A 22,947-nucleotide genomic window follows, 5' to 3' on the forward strand; every position below is an offset into this window, starting at 1 on the left:
CAGCTGGAGATCCATTGATCATGACGTAAGCTAGCTTGTCAGTAGTGTATATCTCCTCTAGGTTAGAAGTGTTACTGGCTGCTGGTCGTTTCCGCATTACAGAAGCAATTACTAAGCCCCAATTTTCACAAATAGCCTCTGAGACAGGTGTAGTTAATATAAACTTTAAAAGCTTAATAGCTAGAGGATATTTTTGTTTAATATCAGTGACAAGTTTAAATAGATATTTCAAGTCTAGAACATATCCACTAAGAATACTTGAGCTTAGTGTTTCCAACATCCATTGTAACAACTGTTTTTATATTCAAAAAACAAATTGTTTCTGTGAACAGTGGGCAAGAAAGCATAACCACTAACAAAATATTCTGCAAGTAAGCTTATATTGTCGTTGTTTTTTTAGTAACACACAAAATTTCGTTTTTTTAATTTGGGTCTATCTTTCTTCAGGTCTCTTCTTCGTTTTGCGACAATGTCGCACTGTCGCTCGTTGTTCTGCTTTGGGGCTTAGAGGAGGTATTAAAACACAATCAAATATTTCTAATTGAACTTCATACTATGGAAAATCGTATTATTTACGTAAGGAAAAAATTGAAATTTAAAGAAATTTACTTAGTCAGCCTACAACTGTTTGTGTTAATGTGTGGGCATGAATAGTGGGTAATAATTCAGTAGGTCCATATTTTTCTGAAAACCTGAATGGGCTGCGATACTAAGAATATCTCCAAAATGATTTCCCACCCATGTTGAGTGGTATTTCTCTAAACATTCGCAGACACGTGGTTCATACACGATGGAGTCTCTTCCCATTTCCTAAATGATGAAAAAAATTATCTTTTCCCAATAGGTGGGAATCCCCTGGATTAAATACAATGGATTAATTTTTGGAGGGATATCTTCAAAGTTTGATTTAGGCAACAACGGTAAACACAAAAAACGAAATGATCTTAGAATGCTTTTCCAAGTACAAAGAAATATCTTCCGTAGACTCCAGATGTGTGTAAAAGTACAAGGTAGTCACTTCGAACATTTTTTTTTTGTTGAAGTTGGGGGTAGTCTAAACAACCATATTTTTCCTACATTCCCATTTTTTACTTATGGAAGTAACACGATGTTCGACAGTATGATGTTCAGTTAGAAATGTTTGATTGTGTTTCAATACCTCCTGTATTTTTAAAATATATCTTTGTGGCAAATGGTTTCTTTTGTATATAAAGCGATCTAAAAATTTTCATATCTCCTAAACCATAAATTTTATAGAGTTGAACGAAGAGTAGGATTTTGTTAAAAAATCGATTGTAAAAAACATTTTTGCCATGTTTAGATTGTGAGGTTGTCCCTGTAAAAATGACGGATTGTTAACCATCGGACGAGATCCGTCTCTGGTCTTCAGATAGAAGTGTAGGATTATTTATTCCGTCAAACATACCACATGGACATATGTAATCATCTATTAAAAATTCGTAAGGTTTGAATGTATAATTTAGAAAATATATTTGAAAATAAGTTCTGATTTCGCAGCTTTAAAGACCTAGAAACTAGGGGTCGTTTGAGAAATTTTATTATATGTCACAGCATTATTTTCACGTCATCTCCTGAATTTTTTTCATCAAGTATAATTGCGAATACAACCTTTTTAACAAAGGTAATTCCTAATAATATTCCGTAAATATTTTTACTGTTTAAATATTCTAAATTCAATCAAACGAAGTGATATACTATAATGTATGTAAATTAGTATTAAATTTCCGTTTCTGTTATTGTTTTGACGAAAAAAATAAATCAAATTAACAATGTTGTTTCTAAAATGTAAATATCAGAATCATTGTGATGATTACGTTTGCGGTATTTATAATTACATATACTTGTCACATATTGCGAATACAATTTTATTACTGTATATTTGTAGAAATCTGTTAACAAATGAACCGGCGTGGTCGGTCGACCAACTAGCCACCGGTGTATTTAATTAGTTTGAACTTTTGCCAGATATTAACTGTTGATTTAGGACACCTATTAAATTTAGTACTTTGTTCTGTTTGTTCTTCCACTATAGTGAGCTGTAATCAACTGAATGAAATTATTCAAATTTTATTTTACAATTTATTAGTTGAAAATATTTCCAAAACAATAACTTTTTAAAGGTTACGATCACGATACACATACACAGGTATATGCTGAATTGTTGGCCCAAATTTAACACACCTCGCGCATATCACGCTGGAATCAAAATGTTTTCTTGACCATCAAAATTAGGTTACATACTACATATTTACTTGGCTTTTGTGTGTTTGTCGTATTTTTTTTTTATTCTTAGCGACTCTACCAGTATTCAAGACAATTTAGAGTTGATCTAACTGCACAACTTTTTGTGATTTTTCTAAGGATTTCGATTGTGTTAATCATAATATTTTAATTAACAAATTGCAGTACTACGATTTCAGGAGAATCCCTAGTATGGTTTAAGTCATACCTTACCAACAGAAGTCAGCTTGCAAGCATTTTTAGATTTTAATTCGAATTTCGCGCTCTAGAAAGGAAATTTTGAGAGATTAGGTTGGTAATACTGATAGAGCCTTGGGTCACACAGATATAAACACAATATAAATAAAGATCATTTTGAAAATTTTTTTTTTTAATTTATTCTGTCCATCCAAGAAAGAAGTTTACAGCTTCAGAAGTGGAATGACTCCCGCAAACCCTGGGAAGATTATGGACTAGTTATTTTGATTGATTTTCTCTTTGTTGCGACACGTAACCCAACTTAATGTACGTGATTTTTGAATAAACGAATGATATGATATTATGGAAAATCAATCAAGACTCGACCAAAGCGAAAGGCCACCAGCGCTTAGCCCTCGAGTCCCGAATTTTGGGCATATTGACCGAGTAAACGCTCAACATGCAAATCAAACCAATCAGGGAAGTACTGACATGTTAAACATAGTAAACATGTTAATTCAACAAAATGCCCAGAGGCTAGAGATGTTACAAATACCAAACAGTAGGGCTACGCCCTCCAGTAGTGACCAAATTAAAATTTTTAGTATTATGCCCGATTTATCCAAAACAATTGACAAATTCAGTGGTGAAAACGATATTAAAACTGCTAAATTATGGCTTAATCCATTGGAAACGACTGCGATTTTACACAATTGGCCTAAAGCTTTTCAACTGCTTTTCAAAAGACATTTATTTTTTCAGAAAACAAAACTGATTTATGGAAAAAGTTGCAGGATTCGGTACAATCTCCACAACAAAACATTTCAATATATTTTCATGCCAAAGTTAGTCTGTGCCATAACCTAAATTTGAACTATAATGAAACAAAAGAACAGATAGCTATAAGTTTATATAGCAAAGAACTAAACAATTTCATAATGTCCAAGGATCACTACGATGAAGATTCATTGTGTCAAGATATTTTGAGTTGTGAGAGAATTGTGGAAGCAAGAAAGTGGGGAATGAATGAAAAGAAACAGATCAAAAGTCAAAGTAATAGTACGAAATATGAAAGAAGTGTGAAAAGGGAAACGAAAGACAGTCATCAGGAGAAAAGTAACAGCATTATGCGATGTTTCAATTGTAATGAGTTGAATCATACAGCGGCCCAATGTAAAAAGCCTCCTAAACCTAAAGGCTCGTGTTATGTTTGTGGCTCGTTAAGCCATCAGAAAAAAGATTGTCCACAGAACTGCAGTAAACCAGTGCAGCACACTGTTACGGTGAAGAAGGAAAATGCCTTATTTTTGGGACAACCTGTCTCAAGTGCGTATATGTTGCCTATTTGCCTAACCAATGGTGACGTAATTCTTTATTTAGATTCCATTTTCAAAAGGTTTCAAATAAAAATTTTCAGGGAATTAATCAAAGTAGACTGGTAACGTTAGGTTCTGTTTTTTTTTCAAATTATGGTTGAGAATATTTCTTCTGATATTTTAATTTATGTTATACCAAACAATACTATTCCGTATAAATGCCTTTTGGGTCGTGATTTTATGTCAAATGAGCACATTAATATTTCATTTTCAGGAAATAAGATTAAGGTCACTCCTATTTTGCCCTATGCTGATTCTAGTGGTCAAGACCCAGATTTAATTTCAGAAAGTAAAAATGAAATTTTACATATTGATTATGTTGAAAAAAATGAAATTGATATAAAAATAAATGAATCCTTAAACTCTTTTAATCGTAAGCAACTTTTTGATTTGTTTGTTAAAGAATATATCCAGCCAATAGGACCACTTAACCCTGAAACAAAATATAAAATGAAAATTGTCTTAGATCCCAATCATGTACTATTTTTTTATAAACTAAGGAGGCTTTCGTTTGCTGAAAAAAATGCTGTGCAAGATATTATCAACGATTTACTTGAAAAGAACATTTTTCGAAAAAGCAACTCCCAATATAGTTCTCCTATAGTATTGATTCGTAAAAAAACTAATGATTTTCCAATACCGTTGATTGAGTTTATTTTTGAATTTATTCTGGCCATCTAAGAAAGAAGTTTGTAATAAAATTATTTAAATCCGGGCATGCTGCATACTGGTTTAATTTTTTCTATGATCTTATATACTAATTATTACCTATCACAATTACCTATAATTTTGTTACTCATGGTTTTCTTCTGTATATTGGAATTTTATTTGTTTTATCTTCATCTAGTTATTTTTATGTATGTTTTTTAGTTTTTACGAACTTCTCTCTACAAATTGTAACAGTTTTTTGGCAATATAACATTTCTCTTACTCTCTCTCTCTATTATTTTCTTTCAAAAGATTGTACTTTCTATTATTACAAGACTTTCTATTACAAGATCATTATGCCGGGTTGTACCGTGACTACATGCAAAAACACTTATCGAAATATCAAAGAAACAGGTAATAAATACTTTGTATTTCCCATAAATGAAAACTTGGCAAAGCAGTGGATAGGAGCCTGTCGTCGAGAGAATAAAATTAATTAAAAATATGGTAAATAAATGTTGTAAATGATAAGATAATACTCAGATTTCTTAGGATAGATCACACAATTCCTATTTTCCCCAACAATTATACCTATTTTAGGTTGTTGTCGATTCACTTGTAGAATTATGAACAAAAACGGTTTCATAAATCCAGTACAAAAATAGCTGAATCAGAAGTTAACCAAACCAAAAATTTGCAAAACCGCAAGTACTAATTTTCGATATCTTGGACCTTGAAAAACGGATTCTGGAATCTCGAAAACGCCAAATTAGCTTGTTTTTATTATAATTCCATACCAGGTAGATACTGTAGTATGTTCAAGAGTGTAAGTTATATTAGGAACTTATTTTATCTAATAGCTAGAAAATAATCGATCAATTAAAATAAATGTGTAGCGAATATGAATTATATCTACAAGGCTATACATTCTATTGATTTTGCATATCTTGCACAATCTGATCTTCCTATCTATTTTTTGGTTTACCAGGCAAACTTTTCTCGATCAGTCTCCATTCTGTAATTTTCCTATCCGTTTGTTCCAGTCACTTACTCTTAGATTTTACATATCGTGTACAATCTAATCTCTCTCATCTATTTTTTGATCTACCAGATCTACCAAGTAATCTTTTCTCGTTTGCTCTCCACTCTGTAATTTTCCTATCTGTTTGTTCCAGTCACTTACTCCTAGATTTTACATATCGTGTACAATCTAATCTCTCTCATCTATTTTTTGATCTACCAGATGTACCAGGTAATCTTTTCTCGTTTACTCTCCACTCTGTAATTTTCCTATTTGTTTGTTCCAGTCACTTACTCGTAGATTTTACTTATCTTGGACAATCTGATCTCTCTCATCTATTTTTTGGTCTACCAGGTAATCTTTTCTCGTTCGGTCTCCATTCTGTAATTTTCCTATCTGTTTGTTCCAGTCACTTACTCCTAGATTTTACATATCGTGTACAATCTAATCTCTCTCATCTATTTTTTGATCTACCAGATGTACCAGGTAATCTTTTCTCTTTTGCTCTCTACTCTGTAATTTTCCTATCTGTTTGTTCCAGTCACTTACTCCCAGATATTGCATATCTTGCACAATCTGATCTTCCTATCTATTTTTTGGTCTACCAGGCAAACTTTTCTCGATCAGTCTCCATTCTGTAATTTTCCCATCTGTTTGTTCCAGTCACTTACTCCTAGATTTTGCATATCTTGCACAATCTGATCTCTCATCTATTTTTTGGTCTACCAGGCAATCTTTTCTCGTTCGGTCTCCATTTTGTAATTTTCCTTGTATCCTATTCTTTTTCCATTCTTTTAATATGTCCGTACCGTTGTATTATTTTTGCTGTATTTGTATTTACTACTTACTCATTTTCTAATATGTCTAAATTTCATAGTTCATAAGTCCTCTATACTCATGATTTCTAACTTTGACTGGTCCATGAATTTTCCTAATTATTCTTCTCTCATATATCCTAAGTTGTTCTTCGTCCATACTTGTTAGCCTCATTGTTTCAGCGGCGTATGTAACTACTGGTTTTATCGCAGTCCTATATACTCTTAATTTGGTTGATCGGATTATTCTCTTGATCTGCATTACAATTTTGTACTTATTATATGTCCCATATCCCGCTCGAATTATTTGATGTATATCATTTTTTGTGTAATTTATGTTGCTTATCATTGTTCTTAAGTGCTTTAAGGTGTCAACTACTTCGAAAATGAGGTCATTTATCTTTACTGTTTCTTGTTTGTGAACTTTTTTTCAATTTCCATATATTATGTCTTTTTCTGATTTATTTTCAATCCTCTTTTTCCTGTTTCTCTTACAATTTTCTCTAGACATTTTCGGTCTCTTGCTATTAGTGTCAAATCATCAGCATATGCTATCACGTATTGCTTTATTAATGATACTTCCATCGATATTATCCTTTCCACTTAATGTTAACAATACCGCTGGTAATCAGTCACTTGCCTTGCCCCAGCATTTATTACAAATTCTTCAGCTAGTCCGTTATTACCCTTGCCCTAGAATTAGGCATAATCATTTTCACAATTCTTATCAACTTTTGGGGTACTTTTTTAGTTTTTCCATGTCGTTTATAATCGTCCTCCTTTTCATAGTGTCAAATGCTTGTTTGAAGTCGATGAAAAGCATTTGCATATTAATGTTGTGCTCATAGCTTTTTCGATCACTTGTTTTATAGTAAATATCGCATCTACTGTTGTCCAAAATCTTTTTGATATTCCCCTATTTCTGGTTGAAGTACCTTAATCAATATTTTATTTATTGTTGTTAGCATTTTGTATACGGTATTAGGCAAACTAATACCTATATAATTACTCCATATCTTGCGATTTCCTCCCTTCATTATAGGTATAATCAATCCAGTAAACCAATCTCTTGGCATTGCTTCTGGTTCCCATACTCTTTCTAAGATCTTGAATATTTTGTATTTTCGGTTATTTGAATTTGAATTACCAACTGAAATTTAGTCTCATTGACTTTTATCCTCACCATTGACTATAATCAATGTGAATATTTGAAATAAGCTACTCGGGCTACTGGCCCAGGGAGAACTGGCCAATATTTAAGCTGATTTTCAAACACGTTTTGATGCAGAACTCGAAAAAAAACATCGCATGTTTTGGAGAAGAGGTTTGCAGCTCAACAAAGCGCCTACCCATTTGTCCGCTTTTGTTACAGAATTTGCTTTAAAATTTCTTGTCTCAGCCATCATATTAACCTTCCTCCGATTTCTTTCTGTTTACAAACTCAAGAAGTTGGTTTAGTCGAAAACGAATGAAGTGGTGATGGAAGTTCCAAAATATTTCTTTTTGGGATGGTTTGAAAAAATTGGGAACCAACTGCATTTAATGTGTAGAGTCGAAAGAAGATTGTGTGGGAGAATTGAACATTTTACACAGTGAAGTAAATTATCCACAAACCCTCGTAATATTGTTTGATTAAAATAACTTTTCCGACTAATAAATAGACTTCATCCTAAACAAATTATACGAGGTCTGGCCATTAAATAACGAGACTGGTTACGAAAAAGGGTTTTATTATAAAAATTATTCTACATTCGACTGCTCCCTTTCAATATACTCACCTCCCCTCGCCACATACCTTTCCATACGTTTTTTCCATTGATCAAAGCAGTGCTGGAAGTCTTCTTTAGGAGCTCTGTCCTTTTTTGCTTTACCGATTCCATCGACTCAAATCGGCTTCCTTTAAAAAATTATAACGAAAAAAATCGCACTGTGCCAAATCTGCTGAGTACGGCGGGTGTTCGAGCACTGAAGTGCCAAATACTGCTTCACAGATAGCGCGTTATGGGCAGATGCGTTGTCCTGGTGCAAAATTGGGCCGTTTTTTACGAACTCGTTCTTGCAGTGTTGCCAAAACTGACAAATAGTAAGTCACGATACCGTTAATGACAAAAAAAATTTTGATTTACTCTCTCGGCCATCACTAAAGCGCCTACACCACTCAAAAACGTGTTTTTGAGATAGAGAATTGTCCCCAATAGGCCTCTTGCAACAATTTATAGCACTCAGTGGGATTTTTTTCAATTTAACGAGAAATTTGAGATTGATACGTTGCTCCTGTTTTTCGTCACACATTGTTTACGGCACGAGAAAAAAACACGTTTGTCTCCAACCGCTACTGCACAAATACTATAAAAGTGCCGGAAACGTCTTTTGAGACGTGCATAGATATGTAGGGAGCCCTCTAGGCGCGTAGTCTTGTTATTTAATAGCCAGACCTCGTATATACTAGTATTTTCGCTATTACCATTTGTAGTAAAGAACAAAACACTTGTCACAAAATAATAAATCTAATTTTTAGGTTTCATATTTCAGAGACAGGTAAAATTTGAATAAATCGATGAGCTTTGAATTCAAATTGAATTATATTTTTAGTAGCAATATCTGTAAGTGACTTTCAGAGTTTTTAAAGTGGATATAATATGATTTTATTGCATTTTATCTCATTATACTAGTGCATTTCATTGAACATTAACAAAGAATTAAATTTAAAAGGACTTTTTCAATGATAAATTGTTATTTATTCATATTTATTTGTATTTTCAAATTTAGTCGATTTAATAATCTGAACTTCATACAAATATCTATTATATAAAGTCCATTCGTTAAGCGAGCAAAGCAAATTAGCTGATTAGCTAACTGAAAGCAATAACAATAAGATAGAATAATAAAATCAGTATATACAATGCGGTCCATAAGTATGGAATAAATTCAATCTTAGCGTTATTATGTACTATGTGGAAAAAATTTTAAACAGGTTGATTTTTATTCTTAAATTGACAATTTATAGTATGAAAATATTATCTCCCTCTAGCACCCCCTCTGAATTATAAAGGGGTCGTGTGGCACCTTGTTGTGAAAGAATTTTAGTCCTCTCTATTCAGCAATGTAAAGTTTTTTAAATTTGGTACAGTCATAACTGAGAAAATCAATTTTCAAGATGTCTTTTTTCAGTTGACTGTAATCTTTGAAATGCTGACTTTTTATCGGACTATGAATGAGAGGGTATTCAAGAGAAACTTATTTTTCCAAATTGCACGTCAATCGACAAGCCAAATACCAAAAAATATTTCAAGTATAAGGTTAGCATTCTGTTTATCTGTTGATAAGAACTCGAGTAAGAAATCCTCCACGTATTATTGCACTTAAAACTACAAAAACTTGTCAGTAGAGTGTTTCCAAAAGTGTCGGATCAGTCATATACACAACCGTGCTAAACATAGAACACGAAACACGATTCAAGCAATTAATCCAGTTGGATTTATTTCAGTTCTGTGTTACTTTAACCTTTTCCTTTGTCCGTCGATCTACAGTTTGGAATATGGAATACTTAGTTGCATAAGTCGAAGTCGATTCTATGAATTGAAATTATTATACTTACCGGATTTAATATAACGCCGACGAATTAATGATAACGCACTTTCCTGAATTCAAGCCAGTATATTATGCAAATCGACAGTTGCGTGAGATTACAACGAACTATACAATTTTCTGAAATACTCGACCTTGAATAAAAGGGTGCTTTGATTGCTTATATAAAGCGTGATCGATTAGCAACAGTTATTTTCTTGTATATGTCGCATTATAGCATAAAGTGGCACAAATTAAATTCCAGGTGACTCAACAATTATGACCTATATTCTAATTATCGACGAACAAAGACCCATATACAAATTCCAAACCTTATACTTCTGGATTTATTTTAAGGAAACTTCGGATTCAAAATACGAGGTGCTTAATAAGTAATGGACCAAATTATAACCAGGCGTTCGACAAGATGATATAAAAAGGAGCAGCTTTTGCTGTAAAAAATATTTTATTTTCCTCTATTATTTTATGCAATTAAAATTAAAACTAAAAAATACACTGATTTTGAAATGGTTAGAATTTAGATTTACATAATTTATTGTACAAAACCATTCCAAGTGAGTAGTACTTATATATTATTGATTTTCATTTCAGAAATTGTCTTTTTGAGCAGTAAAATTGTAGATTTTCATGAGGAAGAGCTCGAATAATAGATTGGTCAAGAAAAGCTATTTGGAATCAATCAAGAAATCTCGTTCAGAATGGTCAATTTTATTTGTTTGTTGTTCCATTAAGCTTAGCTTTGTTCACTTCCATTGTCCTTTCTTTTTATAAAAAGAGTTAATTACAAGTAGATGTTTCTCTTCCAAGTGGTTCATTAAAATGACACTTTTATCATTCCTCTATTTTATTTCTTCTTTGTTCAATTACTTGCCTAATTTGGTACTGAAATCTCCATCAACTAATGTAAGGTGAGTTTTATGTTCTTAAATTTGTAATTTTGGAAATAGCTTACGAAATATCTCGGTCATAAATTTCTTGGCCTTCGTCATAAGCTCATGTAGCGTCATATACTTTGGGTGCTGCGTTTAATCACTTTAGACTAAACGCGAATTCGAATGAGCTTTTCTTAAATCTTATTAAGTAGTTTAAGCAATGTGAGTCAGATTTTTCACGTCAATGTATAATTCTTCGAAAAGCTTTTCTTAATTCTTATCAACTAGTTCAAGTAATGTGAGTCAGATTTTCCACGTCAATTTATAACTCTTCGAAGAGCTATTCTCAAGTCGTATTAAGTAGTTCAAGCAATGTGAGTCAGATTTTCCACGTCAATTTATAACTTTTCGAAGAGCTTTGAAAAAAACAAAGACGGTTTCATCAGCTGAAAAAGTGATAGTGACCGTTTTTTGGGATAGTTATCGGATTGTGTTCATCGACTATCTTCAAAAAGAAAAGTCAAGAACAGGAGAGTCTTACGCATAATTGCTTAATAAAGCAAATGCATTAATTGCAAAAAAAAGGAGAAAGAAAAAGGAACAATGTCACGTTTCGATGATCTTCATCGTAACATGCTATTCGGCTTGTTACGTTTTTCTTCAAATATTTTTCATATTCATTTATTTACGTATTTTGTTTCGGTAGTCACTTCCTATTTTAACTATACCGATCAAGTTTTTGAGGAAATTAATTTGTTGTGGACCTCCAACTTTAATCGAAAAATTCAAAACAATCTCGGTATCAATTCTAATTAAGGTTTAATTCAAAGTAAATTTTGATCAATTTGTGGTAACACCATTTCTTATATCCGCTGGTAAATTCTTACAATATCTCTTCAACTTGCTTTTTATATAAAGAAGACACACGGTGAAGGTCTTCCATTACGTGACTAATATCAATACGAAACAAATCAAAATTTTTGTCAACTCAGTGGAAATAATGGTTATGACTAATATTCCAAAAGTCGGCCTTTTAAGAATTCATTATTAAAATTGAATTCAACTTTTTTAATTGTTTGTATTCTATTTATATGGTTAATATCAAAAATTTTGATAAAAATATCGATATGATATGATTGTAGGTGAATAAATTACAATATCTGAAATTAATATCAACCATGCTGGCTTATCACTGGAGAACTAATTTTTTGTTGGATTTTCTATAAAAGTATCTTAATATTTATTATAACAACTGGGTGTTCTCTTATCTAAATTAAAATTACACTGAAATGATTTATATTAGAACGTTTTTTGGGTTAGGTTATAGATCTTGATTAAAATAATCCGTAACAGCTTGAAATTCGACGTTTTGGTAAACATATTACCATCATTAGGGCAACACACAGATTACAATGTCCATAACAGACGTCAGAAATAAACAGACATCAGTGAAATTATACCTTTTTTTCTTTTATAAATATACAAATTCACGCCTTCTTGAAAAAAATTTGAAAAATTAATGTATCATTCAATAAGTCGTGTGACTGACACACAGATGGCACTGCCATTGTCAAGTCAAATCCATATGATGTTTATGAAGTACCAACTTTCAAAAAACTATGTATAAAATTTAAAGACAGAAAAGAGTGATAGCCATTTAAGTGAAACTGCTTTTGTTATTTTCAAAACAATTTCGTTTGTTAATTTATAATTGCTTGTTGATGAAAAAATACTGTACAAGCTTACCAATCGCTTCAAAAGTATTACTCGGACACTGCTCCATCGAAAAGAACCATTTGTTATTGGTTTGTTAGATTTAAAAGTGGTCGTAAAGACCACCACCATCGATGATGGTGAACGTTCTGGTCTTCCAAATGAGACAGAAAACATCAAAAACGTTCACAAATTGATTATATCTTATTGTAAATGAAATTGCGTGAGATAGCTGAGGCCGTAAAGATGTCAGAAGGCTTTGTGTTTAAAATTACGCTAGAAAATTTGACCATGAGAAAGTTTTTTAAAGTGGGTCCAAAATGACAACATACCGATGATTCAGAGCAGTGTTTGGGCATGTTTACACGTAATAAATCAGATTCTTTGCGTTGATATATGAGAATGGATGAAACATGTATCCATCACTTCAATCCGGAATCAAAGTAATCATCATCGGAGTGGACTGCAGCCGGAGAACCGTCCGATACGTCCAAAGGCACAACAGACAGCTAGGAAGGTTATGGCTATAGTATAGATACTACATGCACTATGATGTGTAATACTAATTTACTCCAATTTTATTTAAAGTGTAAGCTGAATTTAATTCAAAAGTTAAGATCATAGGACGATATTCTTTATTCGTTCACATGTTTCTTAACTTACGTTGTAGTGAAATAAACATTGAAATGTTTCTGTATCCGATTTTAAAAATAAATACACGTTCAATACTAAAATTTGCTAGAAACACATTAAACATTAAAGGTTTTTTCTTGGTAGCTGCACTGGCAGAACTAGTTTAGGAAGGGTATACTAAAGAGTTCTTTGTAGCAGAGCCAGCGCTAGTGTCGCTGTTCTTAGTAGCAGTGCAAGAGAACTAGTTCACCCAGTTCACTCTACGGCTTGCACTAGAGTCAGTTCAGCAAGTGCAGTGCAACACAGTGCAATAAGTGTAATCAATACAGGGCAGAAAGGAAGGTTTTAATATATTTTTTCATATTAATATCCTCAAATAACATTTCTGGAAATGGTGGCACTACATCTTCGTCATCGGACGAATGTAAAATATCAAAAAGTACTAAATCGTTTTCCATTATTTTTAAAAATACAAGACCGGAATCACATCAAATAACCTCAAATACAACAATCAACAAATGCTCCATTGCTTTCTACACTATATCGTTCTTTGTATCCGATCAAGCTAATTCTATACACTCATGAACTGGCCTGCACTGGTCGAGTTCATACAGTTCCAGTGCAGCTACCAAGAACAAACCTCATATCAAATTCGGTCGGTTATTCATATTATGTCGATTGTCTCTTTTCTATAAATTTAAAGAAACTATTACGTATGTCTTGTAGTTGGTCTTGAGAAGAAGACAAACGATCTTATGTTGTTATGTTTGATATTTCCATTGATAGAAGAATGTAGTATGTAGAAAATATGTATTTGATAAATCATAGATAGAGACACTAGCTGGATGACCTCAACCGTTTCTACTATATAGTGCTCACAAAATTTGAATTATCTTTCAAAATTTCCTTTCATTTCAAGCAAATTTTGTATACTTTTTTCATTGTGGCTAAAATTCGAGGATTGCACGTCACCGTTTTCACAAGATCTGGCCCCCAGCGACTTTTTTCTATTTTCTAATCCCAAAGTTCCACTTGCAGGAGAGATACTATTGGGTTAAATCGGTATCGCTGAACTAAGAGTATAGACTTGAAAGGAGACTATTTTGAAAAATCCAAATGATTATGAATAAAAATCTAATTTTGGTTCTTTGTGAGGTCCGAAACTTTTCAGTGAACCCTCGTAGATTTGGATATATATATATATATATATATATATATATATATATATATATATATATATATATATATAATTATGCGGATTTGGTAGTTGTATATGTAATTTAATAACGAAAAACTGGAAATCCACATACTCTGTATAAATCAGATGGCCTGAATTAATTGAAAAAACTTGTTTTTTCGGAAACCAAACAAATCGAAATATTCGTAATTTACTTAGTTACTTTATGAAATGTATTTTTGTCACAATCATATTGACAACATGAATCTGCGAGAAGTATATCGATTTACAATAAATAATCCTCTGAAAGAAGAACTGCACATAAAAGAAAATAAAGTTTGTAGTACACTAGAGAGTTCAAAGTTTAGAATTGAAATTCCTCAAACTTCCCACTCTCTCTACGTACACATAATTAAAATTTTAAAATGAAGAAATGAAATTGACTGAATATTTCGTTTTATAAAGTTTGGTGCCATTATTATTTACTTTTCTTAATTTGTCGGGATGAAACTTACAGACCGAAATCAACGATTTCATATAGACCGTGACATTGATTTCAAACAATAGAACAACTAAACCAATTTATATTATTGGATCATAAAATTTTTCTTTTAAATAGCTGAAGTCAAGCATTGTGTAATTTGAAATAATTTTCAAGTCGGATTGAATGCACAGTGGTTTAAGAATAGTAGTATACCTACCGGGGGAAACAAATGAAAATGTATACATATCAGATCATCTCCTTTTTTGATGAAGATACTATCAATCATACAAATCCAAAAGACTCAAAATTTTGAACTCAGATCTTGAGTTGAATTTACAGAACAGCGCATGGGAAATCAATGGCAATGTATAAAAATACAAGCTATACGAATAATCTAAGATCCCATCGCTTGATCTTGCAGATATCTGTTTTCTGGATGAAATTAATTTATTAATTTATTAATTTATTAATAAATTTATTAATAAGGAATCTTGAAGATGTATGGAATGGATCACGAATAGGTTTCCTTGTAAAAATTAGCCGCAATTACCTGTAATTAATTTTAATGACATTAATATACTAATATGACTTACAGCTATGTTTTTTCAGTCAATTTTACAGCATTTGAAAGAAAATGATGTCACAAATCAAAATAAAAATGGTTGCCAGCTCTCAGTTGGCCGCAGCATTAGGATTGCCAGGTGTAAACAGGTATATTATTGCTAATTAACTGCATTCACCGGTTTTTTTTAAGTTTTATATACATTGAACATGAAAATCCATGGTTGCCAGTTGCACAATGGCTGCTAACAGAGGTTTCCCTGATTTTTGTGCGCAAGAGAGAAGATGCACGCATTGTTACGTGTGATGAATAAGGACAAAGCATGGTAGCTGCGACATTTATAAAGTTTATGTGCAGTTTATACATTTCGTAGTTTACAAAAGGTGAGCACGCCACTTTGTCTCGTTTACGAAAGGTGAACACTTCGTTTTCAATTTAATAAATATTGCTTTCTGAAGATGTGTTATTTGTGCCACGAAGGTGGAAAATTAACCGTTTTGAATAGTGCATCCAACATCAATAACTGTCGAATACATCTTGTTAGCATCGCAAGAATTAACTTTAGACGATCAGTAACAAAATATAGAAGAAAGTATAGAAATAGACAATAGCTTTTATGATTCTGATTATGTTTATAGTGACACAGACGATGAAGAAGAAAACTAAAAGATGTGTTTAATTTTAAGATTTGCATTTGGAATAAACCTAATGTCCGACAAATAACTTGTAAACGAAATGGATTTTTATCTTTTATTTTACAATAAAAAATAATATTGTTAAAATTAATAATAAAAGCAAATGTAGTTCTTAATTAAATAAAAACAAACATCTAAGTATCCATGAACATAGAAAAAACAAATAGAAAAACTCCAATTTTCTCTTAAGATTCTGGAGAAAACTTTTTTAATGAAAAATGGGTCTTTACCCAAGCGATGGAAATTTTCATTTTGCCCAAAAATTTATGTTCAATAAATGATAAGTGAAAAAATTATAAAACTTAATTTTCACAACTTTATACTATTGTTAACGGCACGTAACAATGCGTGCATCTTCTCTTTTGCTCTTGCACTTACCTAGAGCGAGGGTCGTTCACAAAAATCATGGCAACCTCTGTTTGCGGCCATTGTGCAACTGGCAACCATGGATTTTCATGTTCAATGTATATTAAACTTTAATTTTGTATAAAAATTTAAAAAAACCAGTGAATGTAGTTAATTAACAATAATATACCTGTTTATACCTGGCAACCCTAATGCTGCGGCCAACTGAGAGCTGGCAACCATTTTTATTTTGATTTGTGACATCATTTTCTTCCAAATGCTTTAATATTGACTGAAAAACATATAGCTACAAGACATCTTAGTATATTAATGACATTCAAATTAATTACAGGTAATTGCGGATAATTTTTACAACGCAACCTATCGGTGATCCATTCCATACATCTTCAAGATTCCTTTAAAATTAATTAGACTAGAAGTATTTCAGTGGCATAAATTGAAACTGCTGACCTATCTGCCCGTCAGCCACTTATTTCTTGTATAGAAAATAAAGGACACCTTTTGATCACCTAGGGTGCCAGTTAATTATCTGATTTGTTATAACATACCTTATATAAACTATAAATTGAGGCCGCAAGCGTAGAAGTTGCCTAAACTAGAAGATAATGATGTGAAAAAATTAATATTCATAATTTAAATTTCAATGAACATTAATTTGTTTTTAGTTTTTTCTTGTTTTAGCTCATTTACTTTCAAGAATTATTTTAGAAACAAAAAGTGTGATATTTATTTACTTATTGTGAGTTGGAGCACTTTTGCATTTATGATTTCTCTGATATCAATTTATAAGGTTAGGCTATTTTGGCCAGAAATAAAAATCAATATAACCATTGATATATTTATTTTTATCACACCATACAACAATAAAAATTGAAAAACAATTAATCATTTTGGTCATCGAGGTTGTCAATGAAAATCTCATTAATAGCTGTTGAAAATGTTTTCAAATTGCTGTAAAAATTATGATGAATTGGGGGAATGTATGACAATAACTCTATTAAATCTTTATTTTTCTTTTGACTGATTTTCAATGATAAAAGAATTCCTCTTTTTAAAGTCATCGTCAACTTTTTAAAGTAAAGTCAAAAACATGCAGTTCACAAAATATTAGCTATTGACTCTTTAACCATTCAACTTTGCCTTTATCTCCACATAGTTTACGATTCGTAATTTTTTTTCTAGAGATTTGCAAGAAAAAAATGAATCTTTTGCAATAGAAATAATTTTGGAACGGTCTACTCTTTATAGGCGATAAAATAACTTGCTTCCAGTCTTCAGGCACATAGATGTTTATGAAGAACTGTTTCTGTTTTTCCACCAAACCAAATTTTTAACCGCATGACATGTATGAATGTCTGCAAACTAAAAATTTTTGGTCAATTTTATAAATACCATATTCAATAGATCTAGAAACAATAAACTTATAGAAAAGAACCATCTTATATTCCTATTTTGCCCTCCACATTGATCAGAGTACATAATAAGAAGTTTGCATTTTACAATATTTTTTAAGAAATACAATAGACAGGAAGCTATTTCTTGGAGACCTCTGAATGTTATAGTTTCATCCCACAAAAACATGTACACTTTTCATATTATGAACACCTAAGCAGTATGTTCAGAGTTGGCGCTTTTAATAACAAATTCCTGTGCTAATAACAGGGGCTGGAAGTCTTTTCATAAGATCAAAGCAAATTACACATACATCTTCATTATTTTTATAGATTTCTATATCTTTCGTTAAGTCTTCTCTTGCAACATTTGCCTTTCTTCATTTTTCTTTGTTGTTCAAGTCTGGTTTTTTCATCATTATCAGCCGTTTTGATTTTAATATTAAATGCATCACACTTTTTGTATGAATCTGTTATAGGAAGATGAAAACTTGTTCATTAAATACTTTGCCAAAAATAAAATTCGATGCTGGATATTCAACTCTTCCAGCGTAAAGAGAATACAAAATACTCAAATTCAAATCTGGCGATAACTATTTGCGGTTAATTGTCTTTTGAATGGAATAATGTCACTGTCAACCTAGCCCGCCAAATTACAGACCTGCTATTGTGCAAAAATGGCTTAACCAGGTTAGGCCGCTTTTGCGTTTTTGTCACAAGATGTTACTGCTATGGAAAAAGATATTTAGTGGCTCAATGTCTTAGTTACATGAGAAACTGAGATTAGATTAGGTCATTTTTGCATCGAAATATTGACACTACTGAATCAGTTTATTTATAACAATTAGAAATTGTTGGTTAGGCCATTTTTGCGCTGACGGCCTCAAGTGTCCTACGTATAAAATCTTGAGTAGCTTTGTCAACTGATTTCAGTTTTTCTTTACATGTTTTTCGTATCTGTGAAAGATACCTTTTCGTGACTACTCGATAAATGGAAAATTTATTTACTCTAGTTAATTCAGCAATTCTTATTATGATTGCATTATCAGATTGCTGAATATTTCCCTTTTTTAAACATTCGAATATATTTAAAATAACTTGCTGTTTTTGTATATCTAAATCTTTATCATTAGATTCATACCTGTCTTTATTCTCACTAAACTGTGCAATTTCATGGTCTTCATTCTCCCATGATCGCCATATTTCTATTTATTTAAAGAAATTTATGAATTAAATGAAACTCACCAAGCCATCGCAGGCTATCTAGCATCTATATTTCGAAGAAATTGTGTACATATGGCTTCGGCCAATAGAAATGCATTTATGTTTACGATTCGAAGTTTTCATTGGTAAACAGTGAAGATGATGAGTCTACGTGGACTGACGGTTTGTTAGATGTTTACCGAATTTTATATGTGGAGTAAACATTATTTTTCATTTCTTAATTTGGTGTGAATGCGGAGGGTATTTATAAAATATTGATTGCTCCTCGCATAACTGTCTTCTGCAATTAATATTGGAAGAACTATAATATTAGCTTTGCATTTTGACAAGGCCATCTAGCGGCAATAATAACATTATTGTGAGTTAGAACGTACTGCAGGTAGGCCAATGTGAGAATTTTTCATCCAGAATAAACTTCTAATTTCCGTTTGGGCGAACCAGCCTGTGAGACGTTTAAAGAGAAATTCTCGTCGTTTACACACTTAATAAGATATCTTGGGACAGAAAAAAGATATTGACATGTGGTTTTCGCTATTTTAATGTTGATTTAGTTTACTTTTATGCCACTATAATAAATAAACATAAATGAAATAACGCCCTCTAACATTCACGTTACTAATTGCATTTACTCATTTTGTGTTGCCGGAAAGAGGCTGTTTCAATCTAAATAAGGTTTATAAAAATTGACTTAGCAGAACCGAACTTACAGGCGGTTTTTCATAACCACTCTCCCCCACCTCTTATTGGAAGAGATAGACTAAAATTTGTAAAATGAATAATGCCCAGAATTTGTTAAGGAATTCGATTATCTTATATAAAATGCCACTTAAGTGGGTAAATTTTAAAAAATTTTGGTTTTTAATTTTATATTTCCAAATACGCCTTCTAGTGGTAGACTTTAAACTCTGAATATAGTTTCCATGTGTTTTTCGGAGTCACTTTTCTCTGAAGTTGTAGCATTTAGGCAGAATCTACCATTGGTTAGCAATAGGCTATAAATTAAGGTCTCTCATTGGTTGTTGCTAATCGCTGGTACGTTTTATAAAAACATTGCTAATCGCGGGTAGATTTTGGGAATACTATATGCATTATTGCCAATAGCAGGTAGGATTTGCCTTGACGTTGATAATCAGCGGTAAGTTTTATCTAAACATGTGCGCGTGTTCACGCATTCATGAGCTTGCTGATAGAAAAGGAAAGATATGGTAAAAGGAACAATACAGACTTTATAATTTTATTATTTATACAAAACATTTTAAATTATTACAGTAACATTTTATGTTTAGTGCGACTTCACATTTGTTACATTTTTATTTACATTAAAAGCGAAATTTCTTTACCTTTTTGAGTGTGTTTTTTCACCAGTTGCTGGTGGACCTGCAGGTCGACGCTTACTGCCTCTAGTTACAGCTGGTTTCCTTCTGGAGATGGACGACGCCTGAATTCTTATTGAAGCACCAGCTCGATTGCGTAGGCCAAAGGTACTACCGCACGTACTTAAAAACGTATCCCAACTATTTTTTGTTTTAGATTTATTCAGCCTTCTTAAACATCTGTTCAAAAGTACTTTATATGTACCATACTTAGTATGTTGTTCTCGTAGTGCATCTAAGAAATGTTCAAACTCATTATCATTAGCATTTTTGCTTTCTGGGACTGACAGTGTTTCAGTAATTTCATTTACAGCATCATAATTTTCATAATTTATTTCATTTAAATCTGGATTATTTGAGCAGCTGATGGATTCACTTTCAACAAGCGGTGCATAAAAATCCCTTTCCTTGGCGTTATCTCCTAATGCCAAAACTGCCATCGAGTATCTATCATTAGCCTCAGTTGCAATAGGATCAGTATAAAAAGAAAACACAGCAGCCTGATGCTTATAGAGTTTTCCGAGGATTCCACTTGCACATGTGCAATGCCCTATGCATATGTCGGTATCATAAAATAGTTGCTCACACTGGCTACTGAGTACTTGTAGTAAGAAGATTCTGATATCCACTGAATACATTCTTCACTAGACTTAATGTCAGCCCATAACACTGTTTTTTCTTTCGATTTATTTATCACTTTATGGCGAAAATTTGTTGGAAATTTCAAATAAGTATTCGTTTTGGAATGTATAATAATAATCAAAAGATACTGACTATACCACGCGAAAAATAAAACAGAAACGCACGACTCACAAAACAAGATGATGCAATAATACGTGTGTAAACAAAACATATCGCTGATTAGCAACGTCAAGGCAAATCCTACCTCCTATTGACAATAGGGCGAATAGTATTCCCAGGGAGATAAAATCTACCCGCGATTAGCAATGTTTGTATAAAACGTATCATCGATTAGCAACAACCAATGAGAGACCTTAATTTATAACCTATCGCTAAGCAATGGTAGATTCTGCCTAAATTCTACCTGGTACATAACGTATTTGATATGTAGTGCGGCCAACTTCAAGGTGACTTACATGTTTCTGTTTAAACAGCTCATACTTAATGTAGCCCAATTCGCACGAAGCTACAACGAGAACGAGGACTCATATCCCGAACCAGGAGATCAATCCCCTGGGTAATGTTTCACTTAAAACATTCATCTAATTATTAGCTATACCTATTTTCTCTCTGGAACCATACTACTTTCAAACGTTACCATATTTACATACAAATGTAAATGAATGTGCAAATAAATGAAGCCCATGAAATAGGTCAGCAATTAGAATTTAACATGCTTGTCCTCTTATTCACCAGTCCTTTCGGTCTTTTCACACGACAGGGTTTCTGGAATTCTTAGCACCAACTCTCTTTCGAACTAGACTTCTACACGCTCGTTGTCTGGTCATTAAAAAAAGATATTTATCCAAGAACAGCATTTTGTGGTGAAATTTGATGACGGTTTTTAAGCGTGTTATGAAGAAAATATCATCATTCCACACATAGAGTTATTTCCTTGCTCACCCTGTAGAATAGTGTATTTTAGAGCGTAGAAATCTTGATTGATTTTCATAGAGACATGGTTCAACGAAAATATTTATTTCGAATATAATTTGAATGTATTAATTAGATATCAACAATTAATAAGAAATGTTTAATTGAAAATTTATTTTAGTAGTAAATTTTTACCCTCAAATTATTATTGTATTGAAATCAATCAGAATGGAATGCAATTGAAATATCATGAATACAAATTCATTAATATTTACTGTTATATTGAAATTTTGGATTTTAGTTCAACGATATACAGGTATTTAATTGTAATTTAACCCAATTTAGTTGAAGTATTCATTACATTAGTTAATATTATAACAAATTGTAATAAAATTGAAAATAAGTGAAACAAAAGTACGTTTTTCGGAAGTGATTCGATTTATGTTTAATTGCATAAAAGGGAGTAGAAAAAATTACTTGAAACAAATTACCTTCTCATACTAATTTATTAATTAGTATGATTAGTTAATTAATATTATTAATTATTTAACCGCTTCTGAGCAATAATTAGTATCTATTAACAAACTACATGAATTACAATAACTTTTACTACAAATAAAGGTGGCTCTTTAGTCGGTACAAGCTGATTGGCCAAATGGGAACACTCCATAATTTATTTCATTCAAATTTTATGTCAATTTTATTTAGTTAACTTATAATTTTTTCGTGTTAATACTACTCTGCTCATAATAATAAATCATAGGTAACAAACAATATATGAGGAATTAATAAACATCTAGCTTTGTAAGGGCAGCCCCATCTTCTAGTCCAAGGGCTTCTCGAATTCGCATAGAGACCCCCTGCAATATCGCTACGTATACAGACCCATCTCACCTCACAGTGCAGTGGCTTCAATGCTCTATATTCGCTAAACAGATGAGGGAAGTGAATGATCTACGAAGATCCAATGCTGTTTGGTCGTACTTATCGAGCTTCTCATTTGCGGCGGCCGGAGC

At 32.1% G+C, this 22,947-nt stretch overlaps 1 protein-coding gene across 7 annotated transcripts in view; it reads left to right on the forward strand.

Moving 5' to 3' along the window:
- LOC130895974 (protein sidekick) overlaps nt 1-22,947 on the forward strand; it is a 585,707-nt gene that overhangs the window by 121,888 nt on the left and 440,872 nt on the right. The window lies entirely within an intron of this gene.

This window comes from Diorhabda carinulata, chromosome 6 (genome assembly GCF_026250575.1).
Source record: "Diorhabda carinulata isolate Delta chromosome 6, icDioCari1.1, whole genome shotgun sequence".
NCBI classification, from domain to species: domain Eukaryota; kingdom Metazoa; phylum Arthropoda; class Insecta; order Coleoptera; family Chrysomelidae; genus Diorhabda; species Diorhabda carinulata.